Below are 14,876 nucleotides of genomic sequence, written 5' to 3'. Positions count from 1 at the left end.
TTGTAAAGTCAAGGGAGTCTAAAAAGCACTCCCCTAAGACCCCTCATAGGGATAAAACACAGAAGAGTAAGGAACCTCAGACACAGGATTTCCTGTCTTTAGCCCTAAAGAATAAGGCTACACCTTCTAATGTAATCCTACCCACTCCAGAAGATTTAGGTCTCCCACCTCAGCCTATTGTCATTCCTTGTTCTGCCCCAGTGGCCTCTGGGTCGCAGAACCCTGTTGAATCCCCTGCTAAAAGGTCTCGCCCCGGTGAGCCAGCGCAAGATCCAATTATAATTGACCTATATGACCCGGACACTGATCATGAAGACCTCTATGACCAAGAAGCTGCAAGACCCTTCTAGAGATAATGAGGAGGATGAGGGTGATCCAGATAGACATGTACATCATAGACTCACCAGTTGATAAAGACCCCCCTATTGTAGATTCACCCATAGATAATCAACCTCTTCTGAACGCGGTCATTATCAAAGCGGCTGAGCATGTCCAAATATCTACCCAAGAGGACCCACAGGACAAGGATTTCGTTGATGAAATCTTGGGAGGGAAAAAGGCTGTTACTCAGTTTATTCCACTGCTAAAGTCTGTCCAGCGAAAGGTACAACCCTTGCTGGAGACACCCAATCAGACGAGGGCAGTAAGCCCACGCATAGAAAAACCTTTCAGACCTGCACCATCGGACATTAGGGGGCAGCTAAGGCCTGACTCACTAGTTGTTACTACAACAAGAAAAAGAGCAGGTACTCCCCTAGTTTCCTCTGAGGCTCCCCCAGACAAACAAAAGCAAGAGGCTATACACAATGGGCAGGAAGGTGGCGTCTTCTGCTGCATTCCAGCGCAGGATTGCTAATAACTCTACCTTATTAGCTAGTTATAACTGCCATAAATGGGACGAAGTCTCAGCGTTGCTCTAGTCAGCCCTGGAACCCCTCAAGACTCAATTGGCACTGGTGGCTGCAGAAGGGAGGTCACTGTCAAGCTGCCTGCTATAGAGCGGTCTTCATGCCGCGGACACTGCCGGCAGAATCATAGCTGAGGGAACCATTCTTGAGCGTAACGCTTGGTTACCCCAATTCGGGTTTAAGCCAGAGATGCAGGCTACTCTCATTAACATGCCCATCGAGCCCAATATACTCTTTGGCAAGGCTGTCGTGGACGCCTTGAAGACAACCAATGAAGAATATGATACATTGAAATAATTTCAGCAATTGACCATTAAACCTCCTGGCCAAATGGGAAACAGCAATTTTCGTCACACACAAGGACAATTTTCCCAGAGGGGTTCCTATAATCAAAATCAGGGTACGGCCCGGAGGGGCCAATCCAGGCCAAGCCCCTCAGAATTACCTTAGAGGACCGCACAGATCACGCAGTCTGGGAAGGGGTTCTTCCTCCAGAAGTGGTACTCCAACACGGAAGCAGCAACATCCCGCTTCAGGTGCCCTCCCATGCCTCTCCAGTAGGAGGGCGCATTTCCAACTTCACCCAAGCATGGGAGGGAATCACCTCAGACAGATGGTTGCTGTCCACCGTAGCAGGCGGATATTGTATAGAGCTTCTTGAGCAACCCTGGAATCACCCCCCACACCAGAAAACCCACTCCAAAGAAGACCAACACATACTCCACGAGGAAATCGTCACGCTGCTCCTACAGGACACCATAGAAATCATCCCGGCCAACCAGGTAAACAAGGGTATTTATTCAACTTACTTCCTTTTGCCAAAGAAAGTTCTAACAATGCGCCCAGCATTAGATTTGCGCCCTGCAAACAAATATGTCAAGCCACAAAAATTCTGCATGACTACGCTACAAGAGGTAATCCCTCTACGAAAAAAGGGGGATTAGGTGGCATCACTGGATATGAAAGATGCCTAGTTTCATATTTCAATGTTTCAATATTCCCAGCGCACAGAACATGCTTGCATTTCAAAATAGTGAACCAGCACTACCAATTCAAAGTGCTGCCCTTTGGAATAGCATCTGCTCCAAGGGTATTCACGAAGATACAGGTGGTGGTTGCAGCACACCTGCGCAGGGAGGCAATCTCAGTGTACCCTTACCTGGACGTCTGCCTGATTACAGGGCAGTCTCCCCTGATGTGCAGGGAGAATATTCAAAGAACTATCAACCTTCACTTTCAATGGGGCTTCTCCATGAACGAGAAAAAATCAAGCCTAGTGTCAAGCACAACCAAACAGTACCTAGGAGCTGTCTTAAACACAGAAGGGGGGTTGGTCTGTCAGAGGAAAGAGTCCAAAACATGGTAATGCAAACACCACATTATAAGGCCGGCCGCCAGATAAGGGTGTGCAAAGCTTTGCTAGGCATGATGGCATCTTTGCCTGGTACCACAGGCGTGCATGCGACCCGTGCAGGAGTGGTTGGCGAAACAGTGGTCTCAAGCAAATGGTCAGTGGGACGATCTAGTGGTCGTTTTGCCAACACTAGTACAAAATCTTTGCTGGTGGACAAGGGAAAAGCTGATGAAGGGGAAACCTTCCACGATCCGGAAGTACAAGCAATTGTCACGGCAGACTCCTCACTCGCCGGGGGATGGGGGGAGCTCATTACCTTCACCACACAGCTCCCGGTCTGTGGTCTCGGGCGGCAGCTCAGAACCACATCAATCTGCTTGAACTACTGGCAGTATTCAAAGCCCTTCAGGCATTTCGAGTGTCACCTAGCGAATCAATCTGCAAGTGCTGACAGAGACAGCACTACAGCGATGTTTTTCATCATCAAGCAGGGGGCACACGTTCTCCAAATCTGTCCAGGCTTGTGCAACAATTTTGGAGATAGGAATATCTTCCGTTTGAGTGCCCATCATCAGAGCACATTCCAGTGGAACTCAACACTGGCAGACTCACTGAGCAGAGATCCCCTACCAGAGGAACAAGAATGGCGACTACACGCAGGGGTCATAGAGCACCTCTTCTCTCAATGGGGTTACCCCACAATAGACTTGTTCGCTACAAGCGAGAACAATCAATTCCCAGACTTCGCGTCCAGATTCCCCCAGCCAGGCTCCAAGGGGAACGCCCTGTGGATGAACTGGTCAGGGAAATTTGCTTGCGCTACCCCCTTCCCACCCCCCCCCCCCCACACCTCTCATGAAGAAGGTGGTGAACAAGATCCACAAAGAACAGATGACGCTCATCCTAGTTGCTCTTATTTGGGCAAGACAACTTTGGTTTCCACATCTGCTCAAACTGGCGATGTGCGATCCCATCAAGCTCCCGTGCCCGACCAATCTACTCACTCAGCACGGGGGGCTAACAGTGCACCCTCAACCCCACTCAATGAACTTGGCAGCATGACTACTGAAGTTAGAGTTCGGACATCTTAACCTATCACAGAGGTGTGTGGATGTCTTGAAAGAAGCAAGAAAACCTAACACTAGGCACTGTTACTTCGACAAGTGGAGGGGATTTGTAATTTGGTGCCAGTCTAAACAAATTAACCCTATAGAATGTACTCCAGCCCACATTCTAACTTATATGCTCCACTTGCTAGATTCAGGGTTAGTATTCAACTCTGGTCCACCTGGCGGCCTTGTAGGCCTACACCACCTCCCACAATAAGGTCTCATGGTGGAAGGTGCCTGCCATCAAAGCATTCATGGAAGGGGTAAAGGGACTTCACCCTCCAATTTCTATTCCACTGCCAGGATGGGATCTCAATGTTGTACTCGCTAAGCTCATGGGACCTCTTTCGAGCCGATTCAAATGTGTAGCCTTAAACACCTAACTTACAAAACTGCCTTCTTAGTGGCTATTATTTCCATAAGAATAGTTGGTGAAATACAAGCATTGTCAGTGCAGGACCCTTTCTTTGTTTTACACAAGGATGAGCTGGTTTTACATACTCGCCGTAGGTCCTCCCCTAAGTTCATCTCTAAATTTCATATAAACCAGTCTATTGAGCTACTGGCTTTCTTTCAGAACCCCACCACCTTGGTTGAGGTAAAACTCCACACACAGGAGAAGGTAACCCAAAAAGTGTGGAAAGAAAATGGCTAGTCTTAAGGAAATCTATTGACTCGGAAGGAGGGAGATGTGTGGAGGCTAAAATTTTGGCTTATAAGACCTCCAGAGTTCCTTCCATGCTGTATGCATTAGCAATTTCCCCATGGAAATGGGTGGCCACCTTGGGCAGGCTGGAGGGAAAAATATTACGATCAATGTTAAACTTAACATTGTCCACCGCGGTACATGCAATCGGGCTCAAACTTTGAGTGCTCTCCCTGTCCGCCTCATTGTCATTGGACTCTGCTAATTTATGGGCCAGGATAGCGTTTGAGCTTGGAGGGCTAGACTCCATGCTCTCTTTCCCTCCTACACGCTCATCGACACTCTAAGAGCGAATGGTTTACTAACCTGGACACACAGACTACGCAATATCTGGAAGATATAGGGGTGACCCCTGTGCCAATGTCTTGGTTGGAATACAATATAGCTAAGATCCCGCCAAAAGCTCATGACATGGAACTTGCACTTAGTCATCTTAATTATTTGAGAAAGGTCCAGGAGTATACACATCAGGCATTTGTGATAGGGTGTCCTAAATCGTATTTAATAAAAAGAAGATGTCCGGGCTTGATGAGATTCATTCTCTGTTAGTCTCTAGACAATTCCAGTCTTAGAAAATATTGGGGCCTGGTCGGGGATTCCATATGATAATAGACTCTGCAGATTGTGCGGGAAAGATATTGAATCCGCCTGACACATCCGAAACTCGGTGTGAAGCCCTTGAAATACTATATGAACGAGCATATGCAAAAATTCAAAATTATGCTTCTGAACAGTTTTGGAGTACTCTGTTCGGTGCGGAATCATTGGTGACCACTGCTGCCGTCATGCATGTCTGGGGAAATAGCTTATGGGAAACTCTCTTAGAGTAAAGGGACAACAATAAAAATATGAAGGTCGAATCTAAACCTACTGCTGCTGTTCGTGATTTGGATTCAAGTTAGTATTTAAGTCATTGTGATTGTTGATGATGATTTTATTGTGCACTAGATGATATTGTGCATTTTATTGTATACGGTTGTTATACTTTTAAGTGTCATTTTTCTTTTAAACAGTGTAAAAATGTAATGGTGTGAAAAGGTTGCTTGGCAACCAAATGCACTTTAAACTAATACAAAAATAATCGTGAGAACCAGAGTGTGCACTGTCTAGTCTTCTTTATCACCTGATTGGCCAAGACCTATTCAAAAGCAGAGGGAAAACCCAGAATGAGCCTTTCTACTGGTGTAGACTGACAGTTTGGCAACAAGATGCACAAACGCACGGGCTAGCTTTTCTCAACCCTTAAAATCAGGGAAGATGAAAAGGAAAGCATGAATAGGCCAAGCATCAAGCCAACCCTGGAGGAGCGAGGAACCACAGACCCAAGGAAGAGCGAAGAGAGCGTCGACTCCCCAGACATTGCGTAGTCTTAAAGAGCCAGTGGAAGGAAGCCAATTCCTCTGGCATTTGAGGATAGTACCAGAAACAAGAGGAGGGAGACATCATTTTGGTCTTTTCTTATTTTGGAACTTTTGTTGTGCAATCGGTTTTGAATTGTGCATTGAAAAAACATTTATGATGTACCATCCAAAGGAGAGTCCTGTACACTTTATTCCAAAGTTAAGTGGGAGGGTCGGAAACAGGTTTATCGACACGACAGTGGACACACTGTTTATTATTTGGAGGTAGTGATACCCCTTTTAGCTTTAGGGAAATATGAGTCCCCCCCCCCCCCCAATCCACCTTTTACTTTCAATAAGATTTTGACAACCAACTTACCACATTACCACATGGAGTTTCACATTGACGAACGCCCATATTGTGAATTGATTCTTGGAATTAAGTGAATGTAAGAAGTGGGAGTATTTATATGCGAGGAAATGGTTGACATGTTAACTGCTTGTCATCTGATACTTTAACTTTTAATGCACCAATGTATAAATTGTAAATGTTTTATGGAATCACAATTTGAAACTTCAACTGATATTTGAGCTAGTGGCTTTGTTATAGCATGTTCATTTGTGTTATGTTATTGTTTATGAAGCTCGGGGAACTTTTTGTGCAGTCACTATTGGACCTCCGCGACTTGATACAGCATAAAAGTGTTAGTGTTGCACCAGTGGGAGCAGAGAACGGAGACATAGAGTTCCCCCACTCTGTTTGCAAAAAGTGAAAAAAGGTTTCTGCGCCCATCTATTTCTGCGCCACAGTGAAGTTCAGGTATCAACCAAAACCAGTTTATCTTAATTCATCTTATATTTATTGATAGCCCATAAGGATGACACGTGTTTCGGCACCCTAAGTGGGCCTTTTTCAAATCTGGGCCTTAAAGGTCGCTTGATAAACTATATACAAGATAACAGAATTTAAATAAGAATAAAGTTAAAAGGTAATTTTTGTGATGTATAGATAAAACAGATTCCCAGGGGTTCCCAAAAGTCCAAATGCATAACAATCATATTATCCAGCATATGACACGAACAGATCAGTATTTTTGTTAATAACACAAAACAAAATATATCACCCGTTTGTTTCCACACCATTATGATTCCGAGAAAACATGTGTATATCCATAAAAACATAAAAACATAGAACATACCATTATGGCGCCCAAATGTAATGACGGGACATGAGCGATCACCGTGGGAGAGGAAGGGGAGGGAGGGAAACATCATTGGTAGAACAGGAAAAAAATAACAAAAAAGAACTACAGATTAGTTTATATTTCACTTGCTAGTTAAATTTAAAATAGATCCATCTCCAGATGGGGCTTACCTATCGTCGGAATGCGTGCACTGATCTTATGTTGTCAGAGAGTCTCCCATCAGACTCATAAGCTCTGCGAGCACTTCAACCAGAAAACCATGATGGTATGTTCTATGGTTTTATGTTTTGATGGATATATACATGTTTTCTCGGAATCATAATGGTGTGGAAAAAAACGGGTGATCTATATTTTGTTTTGTGTTATTAACAAAAATGCTGTTCGTGTCATATGCTGGATAATATGATTGTTATGCATTTGGTATTTTGGGAACCCCAGGGAATCTGTTTTATCTATACATCACAAAAATTGCCTTTTAACTTTATTTTTATTTAAATTCTGTTATCTTCTATATAGTTTATCAAGCAACCCTTAATGCCCAGATTTGAAAAAGGCACACTTAGGGTGCCAAAACACGTGTCGTCCTTATGGGCTATCAATAAATATAAGATGAATTAAGATAAACTGGTTTTGGTTGATACCTGAACTTCACTGTGGCACAGTAATAGATGGGCGCAGAAACCTTTTTTCACTTATGTTATTGTTTGGAGAAACAATCTACTAGTCTAATGTATTTTTGTTGACTAGATATCAGTGAAGATGGCTTTTGTTTTCTGCCCTTTCATTCAATTCAACATCGGCAGATAACTTTTTGAGGTGCGCGTGCATATAGGGCATTTGTTTTTAGACTCTGCTTTATGCCTATTCCTTTAAGTGAGCTTGAAATGTACTTGTCCTTTGCTTTCAATTGTCAATCAATTTTAAATAATTTGCAGTGACCACTTTCGATGAAGCATACATGGCCCCTTAGTGTTGGCATTCTGTGGAAACATTCCTACATAGTCTAGAGCAAAGCATCTTCCTTTTTGAATACTGGGTTCATCCCCACTCTTTAAATCTTCTTACTGGAACTGTATTATTAGAGCTTCTTTCTAATTGCCTACTAACATGCCCCGTTTAGAAGGTTTTAGACATTGCATCATCATGCTGTTTATTTGAAATGTGAGTTGCTGACAGTATGTATTTAGATTAGTAATGCATTGTGTACTCCCATGTCCCATCCCTCTTCCTTCATGCTTATGGGAATTCCCACTAGCAAAGACGGGACTTGAGCATGCTGGTGCATTACAAAACATCACTCATTTTTGATTGCTCTTCCAGCCATTGCTCCCGGCCTCGCCCTGCCAGTCCTTTTGTCCACTCTGTACAAGGAGGAGCTAGGATTCCCTTTCCTATTTTCATGAATCAGGTTGCACAAAGTCCTTTAACCCAATGGATTAGCCAGAGAAGACGCGATAGCTACTCTGCTGGCCACCCAATTGGGCAAAAGGGAAAAAGCATATCGGGTAAGGCTGCCAGGTAACTTCTGCTTCTGTAGGGAAATGCAAGGGACAGATTTTAGGTTTACAGAATAATAACAACCCACTTTCACTCTCCAGTGGACCATTTATCCTATCTGTAGCACCCAGATGCGGCCAGGAGGAGAGGTTGGGAAAGTCAAACCTTACGACCGGCACAAGGGCACAAAGCTTGGAAGGGAATTTTCCTACCCGGGCAGCACTTGAGCGCAAAACTAGGGGCAGGGGAACAGGGAGGCAAGCCCCTCCAGGGACAGCATCAGAAGTCAGTTTCCAAATGATACAGGATCCAAACTCCAAACCAATCCAGTATCCAAATCAAAGTGAAGTCCATGGGTCTAAAGCTGTCCAAAAGCACCACTGCCAGAGGGTAAAAACAGAAGACAGAATTCTTGGTCGAGTAGCCGAAGTCCAGAAGCCAGAAAAACAAAACCATGGATGCAAGGTCGCCATACAGAACAGTTGTGAAGCACTGAAGCTAGGAAGCAGCTTGATTTAAATACTTCTGGCTTCTTGACCTGAGTCATGCGTGTGCCTTGTGTTTCTTAACCGTGCTACATGACTGGAAGCTGAGGTGCAATGCTTCTAGAACAGTCTCTGCGGCCCATCAAGAAGAAGCCAGGGCAGCCGCTAGGAAACTGTCCTCGGGGAGGAGGTGTAGTTGCACGGGAGCAGAGGTAAGCGCATGAAGCGGGAGCATGACTGAGCCCTTACCCACTGTCCAGGGGGACCCTGTAGGCATCCGGGATGCAACCAGTGAAACTATGCAACGAGGCTGGCGGCATGCATGTTCATGTAGGGTTACCATGACCGCTCCTCAAGTCCATACCCTTTCCAGTCTGTGGTAGAATAGGAAGCCCGACAAAGGCACAAATCGAGGATCATCCGCACCTCCTATTGCTCAGCGGAGTCCAACTGGGTAGGAGGTGGGTGTGCCGAGAGACATGTGGTGGACCTGTACGATTTCAGCAAAAAGGAGTGGAATACAGGGTGTATACGCCATGAATGGGGAAGATGCAGCCAGTAACCCACAGGGTTGATGGATCTTTATATCTTGTAAGGGTCAACAAAATGGGGTAGCAACTTATGGGAAACAGATCTATGCAAGCATGTGGATAGCCAAGCTTTGTCACCAGGTTGATAACCGGGTTACTGGTGACAGTGACAGTCAGCACAGTTGCTAAGCGTTGATGAGCTTCCTCCAAGTTGGAATGTGCTTGCGCATATACCTCCTGCAGGTGCTGAAAGCAGGCATCAGCTGCAAGGACCAGGAACTGGGAGGATCTGCCAACGGAAAACTATAGTGATGTTGCCCATAAAACACGTAAAAGCGGGGAAAACATGTAGATGAGTAAGGCGCATTATTCTAAGCGAATTCGGCAGAAAACAGCACAGAAAGCTAAGTGTTTTGGTGCTGCGGACATAGGCATCTGAGGAATTGTTCCAATGGCTGACGCGTTATTTGCACATCGGTTTCTAGGGGTACCCTGAAGTAAAATGGGAGTCTATGCCCATAAAAGCAGCAAGATCTTCCCAAAATGGGAGGTCAACTGGGAACCTCGGTCCGATGACCAGTAGGGGTAGACCGAATATGTGTCAAAGTACAAACTCCCCAGAACAAAAGCTGATGGGAGAACTGAGGAAGGGATTAACCAAGCCATTTTAGTTAAACTGTCCACTACCACAAGTATGGTGTCCTTCTGATTCACTCTCGGGAGGTCCATAACAAAGTCCATTGTGACTATATAAGCATGACTTGTGAGGAATGGGTGTGGGTTGGAGCAATCCCACAGGCTTTACCTGGGTGTTTTTTACCATGTGCTCCTGTGACACATGTCTGCACATAATTTATGGCAACCCATTTTTCATCGTAGGCCACAAGCACTTCAATATAGCAAGAGTCTTGGTTTGCCCAGGGTGCCCATTGATCTTGGCATCATGGGCTGACTCTAGGGCTTTCCGCCTGATGTCTTACGTTGGGAAGAGCAAGCAGCCTTGTAATGTATGGTAGCCCCTCTTGATAGTCCACGTTCCAGTCATCCAATTAACTGGTAGGGGAGGGCAACCATTCTATACTGGTAGTGTATAAAGGAGGTGGTGTACAAAGACAGTGTGTGTTTCGGTCGTCGGGATGGTGTCTGGATAACAGGGCATGTGTGTTCATAAAGATGGAGCCTGGTAGGCCTTGATCTTCCAGCCGAACAATCACATATATTAAAAAGCAATGCACAAGGCCTTTATGTCACACTCTACTGCTTCAGTTGATTTAATTAGATATTCTGATTATTTTACCCAAAAATATAATTCTTATTCACATTACAACAATCGTTAAAACAATTCTCATATCCACATTTGACCTACCACATTTAGACATTAAGACATGTATGTGTAACCAACATTAACAATTAATTTCATTTATCAGAAACAAAACAAACCAATGATTGCAATCTTGGGACCGATCATCCACATAGGCCCGACATCTATGTTGTATCTGTAACGACAACCGTGGTTAATTCCAGAGCTCATTCAATCTGAAGTTGTTTTTTTCGTATATATGACCTGCCCCTTGTTTGCAGTGTAGTTTTACATTCATCAAAAGTCGACATGGTGTGTTTTCTGTGTCTTGGTAGTAGCCAGTCACATGTAGGTGGCCAATGTGGCTGATATGCCTGTACCGCAGGAGGTTTCTGGGCCTTCAGGTCTGTTGACAGTGTCCAACACACATAAGGACCCAGACCTCTTTCCCCCGGGGCGGGGGAGAGGATATTGGTCAGTACCGACAAGGATGTCCCTCCCCTCCTCGTCCTCACCACCAGTGTTCATTGACCTGTGGTTGTCTGGGAAGGAAAAGGGTCTGAGGGCCTTCCTGTTTCTCAGTCTGCCAATCATCTTGGTCCTGGCCAGTTCAGTCCCCTCAATCCTTTTCAGATGACTGATTTCTGGCACGTTTCAACTGATCAAGCAGTCTTCGGCCAGGCAGGATCACTTCCAGGGCATCATCCGTGACCTGTTGCTGCCTCAGCCAGCACACTTTGTGAATAAGCTGGCCGGCAAGCCTGTGACAAGTGGTATTCTCATGCTTTTGGTGGGGGTCCTATGCCTTACCCCCCCCTTCCTGTGTCACCACAGCCTAACTTAACTCCTGGGCCACCTCTGGCATCCCCACCTGCACCTGCTTCCTCTCTCCACCGTTTGCATCCCCATCCGATGGGGCTGACTTTGGCGACACAGGAAACAATCGGGAGGAGGAGTTGCCTTCTTCCCCAAGGGAATTTCACAAGCAGAGTTGTCTGTACATACAAGCCAGAAGTTGGGCTTGCCGCTGCTGAAAAATGCTTACCTGGAGGCCCTCCGAACATGGCTTGAATCTCATTTGGATCTCTAGGTAAATAGACGGATTGAAATGAGGTACTGGCCTTTGTCCATGAAGGCTATATTCCTCACCCATCACCCTTGCACCCTTCCTCTTCGTGGTGGTTGCTGTACTCTCCAATCCAGATCCTCAGCAGGCTCTTCTGTGATCTCGGTGCTTTGGAAGGAAGAAAAGCTTCTGGACCCCTATTGCCACAAATTGTATCAAATCTCGGCCTTCCAACTTTTCCAAGCTAACAATGCAGCATGGTTCGCCATGACCAACTGTGTTGTGGGGGGTGCAAGGAGTGCAGATTCTGACAGGTTACTGCCAGCCTACAAGCTTGAGGCCTTCCATCTCGTTCGTTAATGCCAAACAAGTTGCTGTGTATTTTTTACAATTGCTGGCAGCTGACGATGTGAACACATCGGAAGGAGGCACTGCAGTGGTGGTTGATTTGAGAAGGCAAGCATATTTGAGGGCCAATAGGTTTGTGTCTCACACGCTCAACCTTCCCATTGAGGGCTATGATCTGTTCCACTCCACTCCACTGCAGAAGAGAAGCCTCAGAAGAAGGCTAGTTCTCAGACAGCAAGTCTCTATCAGTGTTGGCTAAGCCAGCTCCCAAGGCCACTTCCTCGCAAAGATCTACGGAAGGCAAGTCTCCCTCCTTCGGGGGCGGGGCGGTGAGGGAGGTTCAAGGGTTTCTTGTAGATGAAGACCAGCCAGGCTGATTACTCACCCTCCCAGGCCACAAAGGAGCAGCAGAGCTCCACCCCCATGCAATGCTTCTGCTTTCTCCTCCTCAGACCCAAAACGGAAACGGTGACCAGCTAGTTCGCACTCATTTCATCCTTGTTTGAGGGCGAGTGTCCTATGTCAAAGAATGGAGGGAAATGTCCTCAGCCCGTTTGGGACCTATTGTTCGCCAGGTGGGTATACCACCTTTCACTGACAAGTCTTGCTTGGCTTCCTGTGCTCCAGCCCAGAACGCTGCCTTTAACATAAGAGGTTCTGCAGCTCTTGGGCATGAGGGAAGTGGCGGTTTCTCACAACTTGGTAGGCATGTGCACCATCTTAGACCAGTCTCCCCTTAACACCTTCTTCCCCTTGGAGCAGTTCATGATGATGACACCAGCCCAACCCCAAGTTATCTCCCGGCCGGCAGGCACCAGAAATCATTGGGGACAGTTTGTTTCTTTGTGAGCTGATGGCACTGTATGGGTTTCCCCCCTTCCTCCTCATCCACAAGGTGATCAGGAAGTGTATAGCATGCAGGGTATGCGCGATAATGTGGATGGTGCCTCTTTGGTCAGCAAAATTCTGTTTTTCATACCTGAAGATCCTGACCAGGATGCCTCCGGTCAGGCTTATCCAGCGACTGAATCTTCTGTTACAGAAGGGTGGGAGGGTTTGGCATCCCAACCTTTACTCTTTTCAGTGTTCAGCCTGGTTCCTGAAGAAGTGACTTTGCGACATCTGTTATCCAGAGAGAACATGGAAGCCATCATGGTCGCTCGTCGTCCATCTAAAAGTGCTTAGTACAAGGGCAAATGGGCAATATTGACAGTACTCGGTTGTTTTGCTTACTTAATCCTGTTCTCTTCCCTTCCTTTTCCCATTTGGCTTTATCGGGTGTGTCTAAGCCATGCATTGCCATGCCATACCTTCCTCTCGGCAATTGCAGCATATAAAGATGTGTAAGGGGAATTCTTCTCCCTATCTAATGTGATGGTGAAGCGACACTATGGGCTTCAGCCTGCAGAGTCACCACGCTCATGCTGTTTCAGCTAATTTATTGAAAATTGGTTTTGAATTAATCTATACATATATTGCTTTAATTCAAATATAGACTGGCAATCCGCTTTACAATAATCTTTTGGGAATTGCATTCCGTTGAGTGTGCTACACTGCTTACAGCCGTTTGTCATGCAACCCATATTTAGGTTGCGAGGCTGGGAGCAACCATGTTGTTTTGACTTACTTATCTGGTAAATGTGAGTGTTGTGCGCCACATTTTCCTTTTTTACATGCTTTACTTTTCTGCTAGTTAACATTTAAATACTGCAACTGTCTACACGTATCCTATTTACTTCTTGTTTGCTACATATTTTAGCTCTAAATCTGCACTGCTGTTTTGCTCTGCCAAACATCCATCCTGTTCTTGTGAGCCTACAGTGTACTTGATTTTATTTGTTAAATTCATCTGGCAGTGTTTTGTATATGCTGTACTGGGGAGGATTCAATGTAGGACTTTTATACTATATTTTGGTGATTTTATTTTTCTATGCTTTTATGGACTTTCGAGTAAAGCTGAACTGAACTTGAGCATAGTTTTAGGAATTCAAAATCATTCTAATATATTTCCAAATATGCTAGACTAGACCATGTCAAAGTATGCCTTACAAAGTGTGTGCTTTGCTTTCAGTGTCTAAACTGGACATGGAACCTTTGCCGGGCAATGTCGTATCGTTCAACAACGAATAATTTAACTTTCAATGTGCTGATAAAGGGCTGTGCTAAATAAGCCTAAAAACAGCAAACCTGAGGTTTCAGTGTCTTTCTATTCTAACTGTAGTTTTCCATCGTCGGCCAAATGAGAAGTCTTCAATCACCACTGAAATTAAAATACTTCCAGTGTCCCCGTTTCCCCTCTGCGAGCTGTCAGGTTCGTAGCTCAGTTTACCAGTTAAGCGTTGATGAGCCTGTTGTTCAACTAGAGCAAAAACCACCCTTGTACTTGTGTGTCTGCATTGGAAATCATCCATAGTAATTGTGAATGAGACTGTTGCCTGCAAATGGCTGAAGCTGAAGAATGTGCACAGAATAATCTGCTGCTGACAGATGTAGTTATACGGTTGGACTGTGTGACCCAGTCCCGTCTAGGACACCACCATCTGACAGTCACTCGAGTGTCGAAGTCATTTTTTTTTTTTAAGTGCGTTGGGGTATGGTGAAAATCACCACTCCTGCACCTGTCAATCGTTGTCAGACCTAACGACGGAGTCGCTCAGCCCATCACATGGAGACTGTTTATCACATTAAATGGTCTAAATATTTCTCGTGCCACAGCTGTTTTTGGTGGTCTAGTTCGGAGGTACTGCCGCTTTAATTTGTTTTTGCCAAACAAATCAGCCGATGTTTTAATGCGATCCAATTAGGATTTAAGTGTTTTAAGTATAGGTTGTAACCTTTACCAATATATTTCTTCCATGGTTAACTGGCCTGTCTTAATTGGAAGTATATATTGTATTTCACGAGTCACGGTTCTGAAATAATGTATACTTAAAGGTAGGAGTATTTTATTCCGTAGCTATTAGAGGAACTTGGGTGCCTCGGGATTCTGTCTCACTGGTTAAGGAATTAGCATTGGAAAAACATTTTA

At 45.2% G+C, this 14,876-nt stretch overlaps 1 protein-coding gene across 4 annotated transcripts in view; it reads left to right on the top strand.

Moving 5' to 3' along the window:
- The window catches only part of WRAP73 (WD repeat containing, antisense to TP73), a 1,098,908-nt gene that overhangs the window by 200,254 nt on the left and 883,778 nt on the right, over positions 1–14,876 (top strand). The window lies entirely within an intron of this gene.

Source organism: Ambystoma mexicanum, chromosome 8 (assembly GCF_040938575.1).
Source record: "Ambystoma mexicanum isolate Mex_15411 chromosome 8, UKY_AmexF1_1, whole genome shotgun sequence".
Classification (NCBI taxonomy): Eukaryota; Metazoa; Chordata; class Amphibia; order Caudata; family Ambystomatidae; genus Ambystoma; species Ambystoma mexicanum.
The sequence above is the reverse complement of the archived record's forward strand: the minus strand, read 5'-3'. Positions and strand labels throughout refer to the sequence as shown.